Here is a 16331-nt window from a genome sequence, read left to right as displayed (position 1 = left end):
TAGTTTAACAGAGATGTCCTGAAAGATTTTTTGAAGCATAAAAATGAATACCTAGTGCGGAGTGTACAGTGATAGCAACTCCTTCGGGCGCCTGCTCTGAGTATTTCGCCAAACATACCACAAAGCATTTTGGGATATTGGAGGATACACAAAACATGTAGTTTGGTATTACAGCGTCCACACTTCTGATAAACCGCACTACCTGATGCGATCTAATTAGAACCGGACTCGAGACTACCTCCTGAGGTGGTCTCGAGTACGGTATTAAATGCTGCGTAGTGTGGACGCAAACCGTATTTAGCACTTTTAAGCCGGCTTAAACGCAACTAATACGGTTTAAAGGCATAGTGTGGACAGGGCCTTTGTTTTACATTCAATGGAGTTCATATTAGAGTGAAGCTATGGTCGCATTGCTGAGTAAGGAGTAACCATAAAACAAGGCACATGCTAATAGTATGTAGTTTTTAAATCAATACAACTGTAGCAGCACCATAAGATAACAAATTGTTGTGCTGTGAGTTGAATCTTAATGGAAACATTTAATAAAAAATTACATTTAACCAATCTCGGACATAACATGTAAAAAGAAATATCAGAGTGTCCCCTTATATTTATAGAAATTGACTTGGAAAGCATCTTCACTGTTACCATGAAGAATACGTAACATGAAAATGATGACTGTCATAAGAATGCAAAGCATGGCGCTTCTTAAATAATCTGTCAAAGACGTCTGACAAGGCAAGCTGTGGCTTTCAATTTAATATATTAAAAAATAAAGTAACAACCACTTTTCTAGGGTGAGCTCAAGCAAACCAACCTTTGCTAAACCCTTTGAAGGACCGAGTGTTTTTCAGTGGGATGCTCCCCCCATGACCAGACATTTTTTGGCTGTATTTGACTCTCTTCCAATAAAAACAAAATGCACTAAAAAATGTGTTACAGTGGCATCTTGGACTTGGTGTCCTTGTTTTCAGAACATTTTGGGGAACGTTATAACGTACTTCAGAAACCATAAAGCTTCTCTCTTTTTTTCAACACTATATTTTGTATTTAGTTTAATTTCTTGAAATAAAAAACGTTAAGCATTTTCTGATTATTATCTATTTCGCTTAGTGTTTTCAAAGAGATACATGTATAACAACGTGTTATTCTATTACTTGACGGACCTTATACAATACTTCTTGAATGTTTTGTTGAAAAATATTGCTGCGGGACACAAGGTAAAAAATAACTAGCCATTGATAGGTTGCATTTCTGAAACTGCAGCTCGGCACCGTTGGTTGTGCTTGGCAGAAAAGGGCATAGCTGGAATAGGCTAGTGAGTTGGGGGTATAGCTCAGTGGTAGAGCATTTGACTGCAGATCAAGAGGTCCCCGGTTCAAATCCGAGTGCCCCCTTTTTTTCTAAATTAAAATACAAAATGCACGTTAACATTTTTGATTTCAGCTAGAAGCAAAAAATAGTGTTTCAAAGACAGCAACAAGGTACAGACAGGGTTTGAAGACGTGATCCTCAATTTACGGGACCAAACACCTTACCACTTGGCCACCGCACCCTTTACAACTGGAGAAATTAGAAGCTTGGCCTCTCTTGAGAAGGCCGCCTGGGAAGGCAATCTGGCTGGCCAGTTTAATATAAAAAAGAGTTCCTGTTTGAGCTCAAACCACAAACCTTTCGGTTAACAGTGAACGCCAAGGATGGCAACATAGTCACGGAAAATATTTAAAAAAACAACAGTGGTCTCCAAATGTATTTAAAATACAAACATAAAATAGGTTGCCAGAAATATATTATCAATAGAAATTAGTAAATACTATTTTGCAAATAGTATTTTTTTTTTAATACTTGACACCATCTACCGGCTGTAGCATACACCCATTTTTTATTTATTTTTTCATAAGAATTAACTGAAAGATTCAGTATTGCCTCAATTATCAAGCCTGTCAGTAACTGCAGTTTGCATAAATTAAATATTGCATAAATTAAATATTACCAGTATTGCGGAAAAAGTAAATCCGAACACACACACAAGTAGGGCTTGAAGTTTTCAGGTTTTATTTTTAATCAGGTGAAGTCCCTTTAAACAAATTGAGCTGATTCTGTTTTATAATTAAACTCAGAAAAAGCTGTTAATTACAAAACAGTCTTTGTTTTTACCTTCATATCTTGCCTGAGCCTAATTCTGGTCCTCTTAATTTTATTTCAAACAGAGCTGACAAAATACGTAATTTGTTCATTCCCGATCCTACTTTTAACTCGCATTTCATTTTTGCAGTCGCCTAAGTGAACGCTGTGTTTTTCTTTATTTATTTATTATTATTATTATTATTATTATTATTATTATTATTATTATTATTATTATTATTATTATTATTTATTAATTATTTATTTATTTATTTATTTATTTATTTATTTCTTAGCAGCCGCCCTTATCCTGGGCGACTTACAGTCGTAAACAAAAATACATTTCAAGGATCACAGTACAAGTAATAATACGGTTAAGAGCAAGATAAATACAATGACTTTGGTTCTAGCAAGTACAAGTACGATTCAAGAAAAATACGATTTTCCCCACTAGTTTAACAGAGATGTCCTGAAAGATTTTTTGAAGCATAAAAATGAATACCTAGTGCGGAGTGTACAGTGATAGCAACTCCTTCAGGCGCCTGCTCTGAGTATTTCGCCAAACATACCACAAAGCATTTTGGGATATTGGAGGATACACAAAACATGTAGTTTGGTATTACAGCGTCCACACTTCTGATAAACCGCACTACCTGATGCGATCTAATTAGAACCGGACTCGAGACTACCTCCTGAGGTGGTCTCGAGTACGGTATTAAATGCTGCGTAGTGTGGACGCAAACCGTATTTAGCACTTTTAAGCCGGCTTAAACGCAACTAATACGGTTTAAAGGCATAGTGTGGACAGGGCCTTTGTTTTACATTCAATGGAGTTCATATTAGAGTGAAGCTATGGTCGCATTGCTGAGTAAGGAGTAACCATAAAACAAGGCACATGCTAATAGTATGTAGTTTTTAAATCAATACAACTGTAGCAGCACCATAAGATAACAAATTGTTGTGCTGTGAGTTGAATCTTAATGGAAACATTTAATAAAAAATTACATTTAACCAATCTCGGACATAACATGTAAAAAGGAATATCAGAGTGTCCCCTTATATTTATAGAAATTGACTTGGAAAGCATCTTCACTGTTACCATGAAGAATACGTAACATGAAAATGATGACTGTCATAAGAACGCAAAGCATGGCGCTTCTTAAATAATCTGTCAAAGACGTCTGACAAGGCAAGCTGTGGCTTTCAATTTAATATATTAAAAAATAAAGTAACAACCACTTTTCTAGGGTGAGCTCAAGCAAACCAACCTTTGCTAAACCCTTTGAAGGACCGAGTGTTTTTCAGTGGGATGCTCCCCCCATGACCAGACATTTTTTGGCTGTATTTGACTCTCTTCCAATAAAAACAAAATGCACTAAAAAATGTGTTACAGTGGCATCTTGGACTTGGTGTCCTTGTTTTCAGAACATTTTGGGGAACGTTATAACGTACTTCAGAAACCATAAAGCTTCTCTCTTTTTTTCAACACTATATTTTGTATTTAGTTTAATTTCTTGAAATAAAAAACGTTAAGCATTTTCTGATTATTATCTATTTCGCTTAGTGTTTTCAAAGAGATACATGTATAACAACGTGTTATTCTATTACTTGACGGACCTTATACAATACTTCTTGAATGTTTTGTTGAAAAATATTGCTGCGGGACACAAGGTAAAAAATAACTAGCCATTGATAGGTTGCATTTCTGAAACTGCAGCTCGGCACCGTTGGTTGTGCTTGGCAGAAAAGGGCATAGCTGGAATAGGCTAGTGAGTTGGGGGTATAGCTCAGTGGTAGAGCATTTGACTGCAGATCAAGAGGTCCCCGGTTCAAATCCGAGTGCCCCCTTTTTTTCTAAATTAAAATACAAAATGCACGTTAACATTTTTGATTTCAGCTAGAAGCAAAAAATAGTGTTTCAAAGACAGCAACAAGGTACAGACAGGGTTTGAAGACGTGATCCTCAATTTACGGGACCAAACACCTTACCACTTGGCCACCGCACCCTTTACAACTGGAGAAATTAGAAGCTTGGCCTCTCTTGAGAAGGCCGCCTGGGAAGGCAATCTGGCTGGCCAGTTTAATATAAAAAAGAGTTCCTGTTTGAGCTCAAACCACAAACCTTTCGGTTAACAGTGAACGCCAAGGATGGCAACATAGTCACGGAAAATATTTAAAAAGACAACAGTGGTCTCCAAATGTATTTAAAATACAAACATAAAATAGGTTGCCAGAAATATATTATCAATAGAAATTAGTAAATACTATTTTGCAAATAGTATTTTTTTTTTAATACTTGACACCATCTACCGGCTGTAGCATACACCAATTTTTTATTTATTTTTTCATAAGAATTAACTGAAAGATTCAGTATTGCCTCAATTATCAAGCCTGTCAGTAACTGCAGTTTGCATAAATTAAATATTGCATAAATTAAATATTACCAGTATTGCGGAAAAAGTAAATCCGAACACACACACAAGTAGGGCTTGAAGTTTTCAGGTTTTATTTTTAATCAGGTGAAGTCCCTTTAAACAAATTGAGCTGATTCTGTTTTAGAATTAAACTCAGAAAAAGCTGTTAATTACAAAACAATCTTTGTTTTTACCTTCATATTTTGCCTGAGCCTAATTCTGGTCCTCTTAATTTTATTTCAAACAGAGCTGACAAAATACGTAATTTGTTCATTCCCGATCCTACTTTTAACTCGCATTTCATTTTTGCAGTCGCCTAATTTAACGCTGTGTTTTTGTTTATTTATTTATTATTATTATTATTATTATTATTATTATTTATTTATTTATTTATTTATTTATTTCTTAGCAGCCGCCCTTATCCTGGGCGACTTACAGTCGTAAACAAAAATACATTTCAAGGATCACAGTACAAGTAATAATACGGTTAAGAGCAAGATAAATACAATGACTTTGGTTCTAGCAAGTACAAGTACGATTCAAGAAAAATACGATTTTCCCCACTAGTTTAACAGAGATGTCCTGAAAGATTTTTTGAAGCATAAAAATGAATACCTAGTGCGGAGTGTACAGTGATAGCAACTCCTTCGGGCGCCTGCTCTGAGTATTTCGCCAAACATACCACAAAGCATTTTGGGATATTGGAGGATACACAAAACATGTAGTTTGGTATTACAGCATCCACACTTCTGATAAACCGCACTACCTGATGCGATCTAATTAGAACCGGACTCGAGACTACCTCCTGAGGTGGTCTCGAGTACGGTATTAAATGCTGCGTAGTGTGGACGCAAACCATATTTAGCACTTTTAAGCCGGCTTAAACGCAACTAATACGGTTTAAAGGCATAGTGTGGACAGGGCCTTTGTTTTACATTCAATGGAGTTCATATTAGAGTGAAGCTATGGTCGCATTGCTGAGTAAGGAGTAACCATAAAACAAGGCACATGCTAATAGTATGTAGTTTTTAAATCAATACAACTGTAGCAGCACCATAAGATAACAAATTGTTGTGCTGTGAGTTGAATCTTAATGGAAACATTTAATAAAAAATTACATTTAACCAATCTCGGACATAACATGTAAAAAGGAATATCAGAGTGTCCCCTTATATTTATAGAAATTGACTTGGAAAGCATCTTCACTGTTACCATGAAGAATACGTAACATGAAAATGATGACTGTCATAAGAATGCAAAGCATGGCGCTTCTTAAATAATCTGTCAAAGACGTCTGACAAGGCAAGCTGTGGCTTTCAATTTAATATATTAAAAAATAAAGTAACAACCACTTTTCTAGGGTGAGCTCAAGCAAACCAACCTTTGCTAAACCCTTTGAAGGACCGAGTGTTTTTCAGTGGGATGCTCCCCCCATGACCAGACATTTTTTGGCTGTATTTGACTCTCTTCCAATAAAAACAAAATGCACTAAAAAATGTGTTACAGTGGCATCTTGGACTTGGTGTCCTTGTTTTCAGAACATTTTGGGGAACGTTATAACGTACTTCAGAAACCATAAAGCTTCTCTCTTTTTTTCAACACTATATTTTGTATTTAGTTTAATTTCTTGAAATAAAAAACGTTAAGCATTTTCTGATTATTATCTATTTCGCTTAGTGTTTTCAAAGAGATACATGTATAACAACGTGTTATTCTATTACTTGACGGACCTTATACAATACTTCTTGAATGTTTTGTTGAAAAATATTGCATGCGGGACACAAGGTAAAAAATAACTAGCCATTGATAGGTTGCATTTCTGAAACTGCAGCTCGGCACCGTTGGTTGTGCTTGGCAGAGAAGGGCATAGCTGGAATAGGCTAGTGAGTTGGGGGTATAGCTCAGTGGTAGAGCATTTGACTGCAGATCAAGAGGTCCCCGGTTCAAATCCGAGTGCCCCCTTTTTTTCTAAATTAAAATACAAAATGCACGTTAACATTTTTGATTTCAGCTAGAAGCAAAAAATAGTGTTTCAAAGACAGCAACAAGGTACAGACAGGGTTTGAAGACGTGATCCTCAATTTACGGGACCAAACACCTTACCACTTGGCCACCGCACCCTTTACAACTGGAGAAATTAGAAGCTTGGCCTCTCTTGAGAAGGCCACCTGGGAAGGCAATCTGGCTGGCCAGTTTAATATAAAAAAGAGTTCCTGTTTGAGCTCAAACCACAAACCTTTCGGTTAACAGTGAACGCCAAGGATGGCAACATAGTCACGGAAAATATTTAAAAAGACAACAGTGGTCTCCAAATGTATTTAAAATACAAACATAAAATAGGTTGCCAGAAATATATTATCAATAGAAATTAGTAAATACTATTTTGCAAATAGTATTTTTTTTTTAATACTTGACACCATCTACCGGCTGTAGCATACACCAATTTTTTATTTATTTTTTCATAAGAATTAACTGAAAGATTCAGTATTGCCTCAATTATCAAGCCTGTCAGTAACTGCAGTTTGCATAAATTAAATATTGCATAAATTAAATATTACCAGTATTGCGGAAAAAGTAAATCCGAACACACACACAAGTAGGGCTTGAAGTTTTCAGGTTTTATTTTTAATCAGGTGAAGTCCCTTTAAACAAATTGAGCTGATTCTGTTTTAGAATTAAACTCAGAAAAAGCTGTTAATTACAAAACAATCTTTGTTTTTACCTTCATATCTTGCCTGAGCCTAATTCTGGTCCTCTTAATTTTATTTCAAACAGAGCTGACAAAATACGTAATTTGTTCATTCCCGATCCTACTTTTAACTCGCATTTCATTTTTGCAGTCGCCTAATTTAACGCTGTGTTTTTGTTTATTTATTTATTATTATTATTATTATTATTATTATTATTATTATTTATTTATTTATTTATTTATTTATTTATTTATTTCTTTCTTAGCAGCCGCCCTTATCCTGGGCGACTTACAGTCGTAAACAAAAATACATTTCAAGGATCACAGTACAAGTAATAATACGGTTAAGAGCAAGATAAATACAATGACTTTGGTTCTAGCAAGTACAAGTACGATTCAAGAAAAATACGATTTTCCCCACTAGTTTAACAGAGATGTCCTGAAAGATTTTTTGAAGCATAAAAATGAATACCTAGTGCGGAGTGTACAGTGATAGCAACTCCTTCAGGCGTCTGCTCTGAGTATTTCGCCAAACATACCACAAAGCATTTTGGGATATTGGAGGATACACAAAACATGTAGTTTGGTATTACAGCGTCCACACTTCTGATAAACCGCACTACCTGATGCGATCTAATTAGAACCGGACTCGAGACTACCTCCTGAGGTGGTCTCGAGTACGGTATTAAATGCTGCGTAGTGTGGACGCAAACCGTATTTAGCACTTTTAAGCCGGCTTAAACGCAACTAATACGGTTTAAAGGCATAGTGTGGACAGGGCCTTTGTTTTACATTCAATGGAGTTCATATTAGAGTGAAGCTATGGTCGCATTGCTGAGTAAGGAGTAACCATAAAACAAGGCACATGCTAATAGTATGTAGTTTTTAAATCAATACAACTGTAGCAGCACCATAAGATAACAAATTGTTGTGCTGTGAGTTGAATCTTAATGGAAACATTTAATAAAAAATTACATTTAACCAATCTCGGACATAACATGTAAAAAGGAATATCAGAGTGTCCCCTTATATTTATAGAAATTGACTTGGAAAGCATCTTCACTGTTACCATGAAGAATACGTAACATGAAAATGATGACTGTCATAAGAATGCAAAGCATGGCGCTTCTTAAATAATCTGTCAAAGACGTCTGACAAGGCAAGCTGTGGCTTTCAATTTAATATATTAAAAAATAAAGTAACAACCACTTTTCTAGGGTGAGCTCAAGCAAACCAACCTTTGCTAAACCCTTTGAAGGACCGAGTGTTTTTCAGTGGGATGCTCCCCCCATGACCAGACATTTTTTGGCTGTATTTGACTCTCTTCCAATAAAAACAAAATGCACTAAAAAATGTGTTACAGTGGCATCTTGGACTTGGTGTCCTTGTTTTCAGAACATTTTGGGGAACGTTATAACGTACTTCAGAAACCATAAAGCTTCTCTCTTTTTTTCAACACTATATTTTGTATTTAGTTTAATTTCTTGAAATAAAAAACGTTAAGCATTTTCTGATTATTATCTATTTCGCTTAGTGTTTTCAAAGAGATACATGTATAACAACGTGTTATTCTATTACTTGACGGACCTCATACAATACTTCTTGAATGTTTTGTTGAAAAATATTGCTGCGGGACACAAGGTAAAAAATAACTAGCCATTGATAGGTTGCATTTCTGAAACTGCAGCTCGGCACCGTTGGTTGTGCTTGGCAGAAAAGGGCATAGCTTCAACAGGCTAGTGAATTGGGGGTATAGCTCAGTGGTAGAGCATTTGACTGCAGATCAAGAGGTCCCCGGTTCAAATCCGAGTGCCCCCTTTTTTTCTAAATTAAAATACAAAATGCACGTTAACATTTTATATTTCAGCTAGAAGCAAAAAATAGTGTTTCAAAGACAGCAACAAGGTACAGACAGGGTTTGAAGACGTGATCCTCAATTTACAGGACCAAACACCTTACCACTTGGCCACCGCACCCTTTACAACTGGAGAAATTAGAAGCTTGGCCTCTCTTGAGAAGGCCGCCTGGGAAGGCAATCTGGCTGGCCAGTTTAATATAAAAAAGAGTTCCTGTTTGAGCTCAAACCACAAACCTTTCGGTTAACAGTGAACGCCAAGGATGGCAACATAGTCACGGAAAATATTTAAAAAGACAACAGTGGTCTCCAAATGTATTTAAAATACAAACATAAAATAGGTTGCCAGTAATATATTATCAATAGAAATTAGTAAATACTATTTTGCAAATAGTATTTTTTTTTTAATACTTGACACCATCTACCGGCTGTAGCATACACCAATTTTTTATTTATTTTTTCATAAGAATTAACTGAAAGATTCAGTATTGCCTCAATTATCAAGCCTGTCAGTAACTGCAGTTTGCATAAATTAAATATTGCATAAATTAAATATTACCAGTATTGCGGAAAAAGTAAATCCGAACACACACACAAGTAGGGCTTGAAGTTTTCAGGTTTTATTTTTAATCAGGTGAAGTCCCTTTAAACAAATTGAGGTGATTCTGTTTTAGAATTAAACTCAGAAAAAGCTGTTAATTAAGAACATAAGAACATAAGAAAGTTTACAAACGAGAGGAGGCCATTCAGCCCATCTTGCTCGTTTGGTTGTTAGTAGCTTATTGATCCCAGAATCTCATCAAGCAGCTTCTTGAAGGATCCCAGGGTGTCAGCTTCAACAACATTACTGGGGAGTTGGTTCCAGACCCTCACAATTCTCTGTGTAAAAAAGGGCCTCCTATTTTCTGTTCTGAATGCCCCTTTATCTAATCTCCATTTATGACCCCTGGTCCTTTTTTCTTTTTTCAAGTCAAAGAAGTCCCCCGGGTTGACATTGTCTATACCTTTTAGGATTTTGAATGTTTGAATCAGAGAGTTAATCAGTTTGAATTACAAAACAATCTTTGTTTTTACCTTCATATCTTGCCTGAGCCTAATTCTGGTCCTCTTAATTTTATTTCAAACAGAGCTGACAAAATACGTAATTTGTTCATTCCCGATCCTACTTTTAACTCGCATTTCATTTTTGCAGTCGCCTAATTTAACGCTGTGTTTTTGTTTATTTATTTATTTATTATTATTATTATTATTATTATTATTATTATTATTTATTAATTAATTAATTAATTTATTTATTTATTTATTTATTAGCAGCCGCCCTTATCCTGGGCGACTTACAGTCGTAAACAAAAATACATTTCAAGGATCACAGTACAAGTAATAATACGGTTAAGAGCAAGATAAATACAATGACTTTGGTTCTAGCAAGTACAAGTACGATTCAAGAAAAATACGATTTTCCCCACTAGTTTAACAGAGATGTCCTGAAAGATTTTTTGAAGCATAAAAATGAATACCTAGTGCGGAGTGTACAGTGATAGCAACTCCTTCAGGCGCCTGCTCTGAGTATTTCACCAAACATACCACAAAGCATTTTGGGATATTGGAGGATACACAAAACATGTAGTTTGGTATTACAGCGTCCACACTTCTGATAAACCGCACTACCTGATGCGATCTAATTAGAACCGGACTCGAGACTACCTCCTGAGGTGGTCTCGAGTACGGTATTAAATGCTGCGTAGTGTGGACGCAAACCGTATTTAGCACTTTTAAGCCGGCTTAAACGCAACTAATACGGTTTAAAGGCATAGTGTGGACAGGGCCTTTGTTTTACATTCAATGGAGTTCATATTAGAGTGAAGCTATGGTCGCATTGCTGAGTAAGGAGTAACCATAAAACAAGGCACATGCTAATAGTATGTAGTTTTTAAATCAATACAACTGTAGCAGCACCATAAGATAACAAATTGTTGTGCTGTGAGTTGAATCTTAATGGAAACATTTAATAAAAAATTACATTTAACCAATCTCGGACATAACATGTAAAAAGGAATATCAGAGTGTCCCCTTATATTTATAGAAATTGACTTGGAAAGCATCTTCACTGTTACCATGAAGAATACGTAACATGAAAATGATGACTGTCATAAGAATGCAAAGCATGGCGCTTCTTAAATAATCTGTCAAAGACGTCTGACAAGGCAAGCTGTGGCTTTCAATTTAATATATTAAAAAATAAAGTAACAACCACTTTTCTAGGGTGAGCTCAAGCAAACCAACCTTTGCTAAACCCTTTGAAGGACCGAGTGTTTTTCAGTGGGATGCTCCCCCCATGACCAGACATTTTTTGGCTGTATTTGACTCTCTTCCAATAAAAACAAAATGCACTAAAAAATGTGTTACAGTGGCATCTTGGACTTGGTGTCCTTGTTTTCAGAACATTTTGGGGAACGTTATAACGTACTTCAGAAACCATAAAGCTTCTCTCTTTTTTTCAACACTATATTTTGTATTTAGTTTAATTTCTTGAAATAAAAAACGTTAAGCATTTTCTGATTATTATCTATTTCGCTTAGTGTTTTCAAAGAGATACATGTATAACAACGTGTTATTCTATTACTTGACGGACCTTATACAATACTTCTTGAAAGTTTTGTTGAAAAATATTGCTGCGGGACACAAGGTAAAAAATAACTAGCCATTGATAGGTTGCATTTCTGAAACTGCAGCTCGGAACAGTTGGTTGTGCTTGGCAGAAAAGGGCATAGCTGGAACAGGCTAGTGAGTCGGGGGTATAGCTCAGTGGTAGAGCATTTGACTGCAGATCAAGAGGTTCCCCGGTTCAAATCCGAGTGCCCCCTTTTTTTCTAAATTAAAATACAAAATGCACGTTAACATTTTTTATTTCAGCTAGAAGCAAAAAATAGTGTTTCAAAGACAGCAACAAGGTACAGACAGGGTTTGAAGACGTGATCCTCAATTTACGGGACCAAACACCTTACCACTTGGCCACCGCACCCTTTACAACTGGAGAAATTAGAAGCTTGGCCTCTCTTGAGAAGGCCGCCTGGGAAGGCAATCTGGCTGGCCAGTTTAATATAAAAAAGAGTTCCTGTTTGAGCTCAAACCACAAACCTTTCGGTTAACAGTGAACGCCAAGGATGGCAACATAGTCACGGAAAATATTTAAAAAGACAACAGTGGTCTCCGAATGTATTTAAAATACAAACATAAAATAGGTTGCCAGAAATATATTATCAATAGAAATTAGTAAATACTATTTTGCAAATAGTATTTTTTTTTTAATACTTGACACCATCTACCGGCTGTAGCATACACCAATTTTTTATTTATTTTTTCATAAGAATTAACTGAAAGATTCAGTATTGCCTCAATTATCAAGCCTGTCAGTAACTGCAGTTTGCATAAATTAAATATTGCATAAATTAAATATTACCAGTATTGCGGAAAAAGTAAATCCGAACACACACACAAGTAGGGCTTGAAGTTTTCAGCTTTTATTTTTAATCAGGTGAAGTCCCTTTAAACAAATTGAGCTGATTCTGTTTTAGAATTAAACTCAGAAAAAGCTGTTAATTACAAAACAATCTTTGTTTTTACCTTCATATCTTGCCTGAGCCTAATTCTGGTCCTCTTAATTTTATTTCAAACAGAGCTGACAAAATACGTAATTTGTTCATTCCCGATCCTACTTTTAACTCGCATTTCATTTTTGCAGTCGCCTAATTTAACGCTGTGTTTTTGTTTATTTATTTATTATTATTATTATTATTATTATTATTATTATTTATTTATTTATTTATTTATTTATTTATTTATTTCTTTCTTTCTTAGCAGCCGCTCTTATCCTGGGCGACTTACAGTCGTAAACAAAAATACATTTCAAGGATCACAGTACAAGTAATAATACGGTTAAGAGCAAGATAAATACAATGACTTTGGTTCTAGCAAGTACAAGTACGATTCAAGAAAAATATGATTTTCCCCACTAGTTTAACAGAGATGTCCTGAAAGATTTTTTGAAGCATAAAAATGAATACCTAGTGCGGAGTGTACAGTGATAGCAACTCCTTCGGGCACCTGCTCTGAGTATTTCGCCAAACATACCACAAAGCATTTTGGGATATTGGAGGATACACAAAACATGTAGTTTGGTATTACAGCGTCCACACTTCTGATAAACCGCACTACCTGATGCGATCTAATTAGAACCGGACTCGAGACTACCTCCTGAGGTGGTCTCGAGTACGATATTAAATGCTGCGTAGTGTGGACGCAAACCGTATTTAGCACTTTTAAGCCGGCTTAAACGCAACTAATACGGTTTAAAGGCATAGTGTGGACAGGGCCTTTGTTTTACATTCAATGGAGTTCATATTAGAGTGAAGCTATGGTCGCATTGCTGAGTAAGGAGTAACCATAAAACAAGGCACATGCTAATAGTATGTAGTTTTTAAATCAATACAACTGTAGCAGCACCATAAGATAACAAATTGTTGTGCTGTGAGTTGAATCTTAATGGAAACATTTAATAAAAAATTACATTTAACCAATCTCGGACATAACATGTAAAAAGGAATATCAGAGTGTCCCCTTATATTTATAGAAATTGACTTGGAAAGCATCTTCACTGTTACCATGAAGAATACGTAACATGAAAATGATGACTGTCATAAGAATGCAAAGCATGGCGCTTCTTAAATAATCTGTCAAAGACGTCTGACAAGGCAAGCTGTGGCTTTCAATTTAATATATTAAAAAATAAAGTAACAACCACTTTTCTAGGGTGAGCTCAAGCAAACCAACCTTTGCTAAACCCTTTGAAGGACCGAGTGTTTTTCAGTGGGATGCTCCCCCCATGACCAGACATTTTTTGGCTGTATTTGACTCTCTTCCAATAAAAACAAAATGCACTAAAAAATGTGTTACAGTGGCATCTTGGACTTGGTGTCCTTGTTTTCAGAACATTTTGGGGAACGTTATAACGTACTTCAGAAACCATAAAGCTTCTCTCTTTTTTTCAACACTATATTTTGTATTTAGTTTAATTTCTTGAAATAAAAAAACGTTAAGCATTTTCTGATTATTATCTATTTCGCTTAGTGTTTTCAAAGAGATACATGTATAACAACGTGTTATTCTATTACTTGACGGACCTTATACAATACTTCTTGAAAGTTTTGTTGAAAAATATTGCTGCGGGACACAAGGTAAAAAATAACTAGCCATTGATAGGTTGCATTTCTGAAACTGCAGCTCGGCACCGTTGGTTGTGCTTGGCAGAAAAGGGCATAGCTGGAATAGGCTAGTGAGTTGGGGGTATAGCTCAGTGGTAGAGCATTTGACTGCAGATCAAGAGGTCCCCGGTTCAAATCCGAGTGCCCCCTTTTTTTCTAAATTAAAATACAAAATGCACGTTAACATTTTTTATTTCAGCTAGAAGCAAAAAATAGTGTTTCAAAGACAGCAACAAGGTACAGACAGGGTTTGAAGACGTGATCCTCAATTTACGGGACCAAACACCTTACCACTTGGCCACCGCACCCTTTACAACTGGAGAAATTAGAAGCTTGGCCTCTCTTGAGAAGGCCGCCTGGGAAGGCAATCTGGCTGGCCAGTTTAATATAAAAAAGAGTTCCTGTTTGAGCTCAAACCACAAACCTTTCGGTTAACAGTGAACGCCAAGGATGGCAACATAGTCACGGAAAATATTTAAAAAGACAACAGTGGTCTCCAAATGTATTTAAAATACAAACATAAAATAGGTTGCCAGAAATATATTATCAATAGAAATTAGTAAATACTATTTTGCAAATAGTATTTTTTTTTTAATACTTGACACCATCTACCGGCTGTAGCATACACCAATTTTTTATTTATTTTTTCATAAGAATTAACTGAAAGATTCAATATTGCCTCAATTATCAAGCCTGTCAGTAACTGCAGTTTGCATAAATTAAATATTGCATAAATTAAATATTACCAGTATTGCGGAAAAAGTAAATCCGAACACACACACAAGTAGGGCTTGAAGTTTTCAGCTTTTATTTTTAATCAGGTGAAGTCCCTTTAAACAAATTGAGCTGATTCTGTTTTAGAATTAAACTCAGAAAAAGCTGTTAATTACAAAACAATCTTTGTTTTTACCTTCATATCTTGCCTGAGCCTAATTCTGGTCCTCTTAATTTTATTTCAAACAGAGCTGACAAAATACGTAATTTGTTCATTCCCGATCCTACTTTTAACTCGCATTTCATTTTTACAGTCGCCTAATTTAACGCTGTGTTTTTGTTTATTTATTTATTATTATTATTATTATTATTATTATTATTATTATTATTATTATTTATTTATTTATTTATTTATTTATTTATTTATTTATTTCTTAGCAGCCGCTCTTATCCTGGGCGACTTACAGTCGTAAACAAAAATACATTTCAAGGATCACAGTACAAGTAATAATACGGTTAAGAGCAAGATAAATACAATGACTTTGGTTCTAGCAAGTACAAGTACGATTCAAGAAAAATACGATTTTCCCCACTAGTTTAACAGAGATGTCCTGAAAGATTTTTTGAAGCATAAAAATGAATACCTAGTGCGGAGTGTACAGTGATAGCAACTCCTTCGGGCGCCTGCTCTGAGTATTTCGCCAAACATACCACAAAGCATTTTGGGATATTGGAGGATACACAAAACATGTAGTTTGGTATTACAGCGTCCACACTTCTGATATACCGCACTACCTGATGCGATCTAATTAGAACCGGACTCGAGACTACCTCCTGAGGTGGTCTCGAGTACGATATTAAATGCTGCGTAGTGTGGACGCAAACCGTATTTAGCACTTTTAAGCCGGCTTAAACGCAACTAATACGGTTTAAAGGCATAGTGTGGACAGGGCCTTTGTTTTACATTCAATGGAGTTCATATTAGAGTGAAGCTATGGTCGCATTGCTGAGTAAGGAGTAACCATAAAACAAGGCACATGCTAATAGTATGTAGTTTTTAAATCAATACAACTGTAGCAGCACCATAAGATAACAAATTGTTGTGCTGTGAGTTGAATCTTAATGGAAACATTTAATAAAAAATTACATTTAACCAATCTCGGACATAACATGTAAAAAGGAATATCAGAGTGTCCCCTTATATTTATAGAAATTGACTTGGAAAGCATCTTCACTGTTACCATGAAGAATACGTAACATGAAAATGATGACTG

The 16331-nt window shown here is 35.6% G+C and overlaps 6 non-coding genes across 6 annotated transcripts; all 6 read left to right on the top strand.

Annotated features, from left to right (window-relative positions):
• The first annotated feature begins 1325 nt into the window (after positions 1-1325).
• trnac-gca (transfer RNA cysteine (anticodon GCA)) lies at positions 1326-1397 on the top strand. Its single transcript has one exon. It is a non-coding gene; the product is annotated as a tRNA-Cys (tRNA).
• A 2503-nt stretch (positions 1398-3900) lies between these two features.
• Positions 3901-3972, top strand: trnac-gca (transfer RNA cysteine (anticodon GCA)). The gene has a single exon. It is a non-coding gene; the product is annotated as a tRNA-Cys (tRNA).
• Positions 3973-6428: 2456 nt separating this feature from the next.
• On the top strand, positions 6429-6500 carry trnac-gca (transfer RNA cysteine (anticodon GCA)). The gene has a single exon. It is a non-coding gene; the product is annotated as a tRNA-Cys (tRNA).
• A 2473-nt stretch (positions 6501-8973) lies between these two features.
• On the top strand, positions 8974-9045 carry trnac-gca (transfer RNA cysteine (anticodon GCA)). Its single transcript has one exon. It is a non-coding gene; the product is annotated as a tRNA-Cys (tRNA).
• A 2828-nt stretch (positions 9046-11873) lies between these two features.
• On the top strand, positions 11874-11946 carry trnac-gca (transfer RNA cysteine (anticodon GCA)). The gene has a single exon. It is a non-coding gene; the product is annotated as a tRNA-Cys (tRNA).
• Positions 11947-14421: 2475 nt separating this feature from the next.
• Positions 14422-14493, top strand: trnac-gca (transfer RNA cysteine (anticodon GCA)). The gene has a single exon. It is a non-coding gene; the product is annotated as a tRNA-Cys (tRNA).
• Positions 14494-16331: the final 1838 nt, after the last annotated feature.

Source organism: Acipenser ruthenus, chromosome 23 (genome assembly GCF_902713425.1).
Source record: "Acipenser ruthenus chromosome 23, fAciRut3.2 maternal haplotype, whole genome shotgun sequence".
In the NCBI taxonomy this organism is placed as follows: Eukaryota; Metazoa; Chordata; class Actinopteri; order Acipenseriformes; family Acipenseridae; genus Acipenser; species Acipenser ruthenus.
This window is presented reverse-complemented; position numbering and strand designations above follow the sequence as displayed.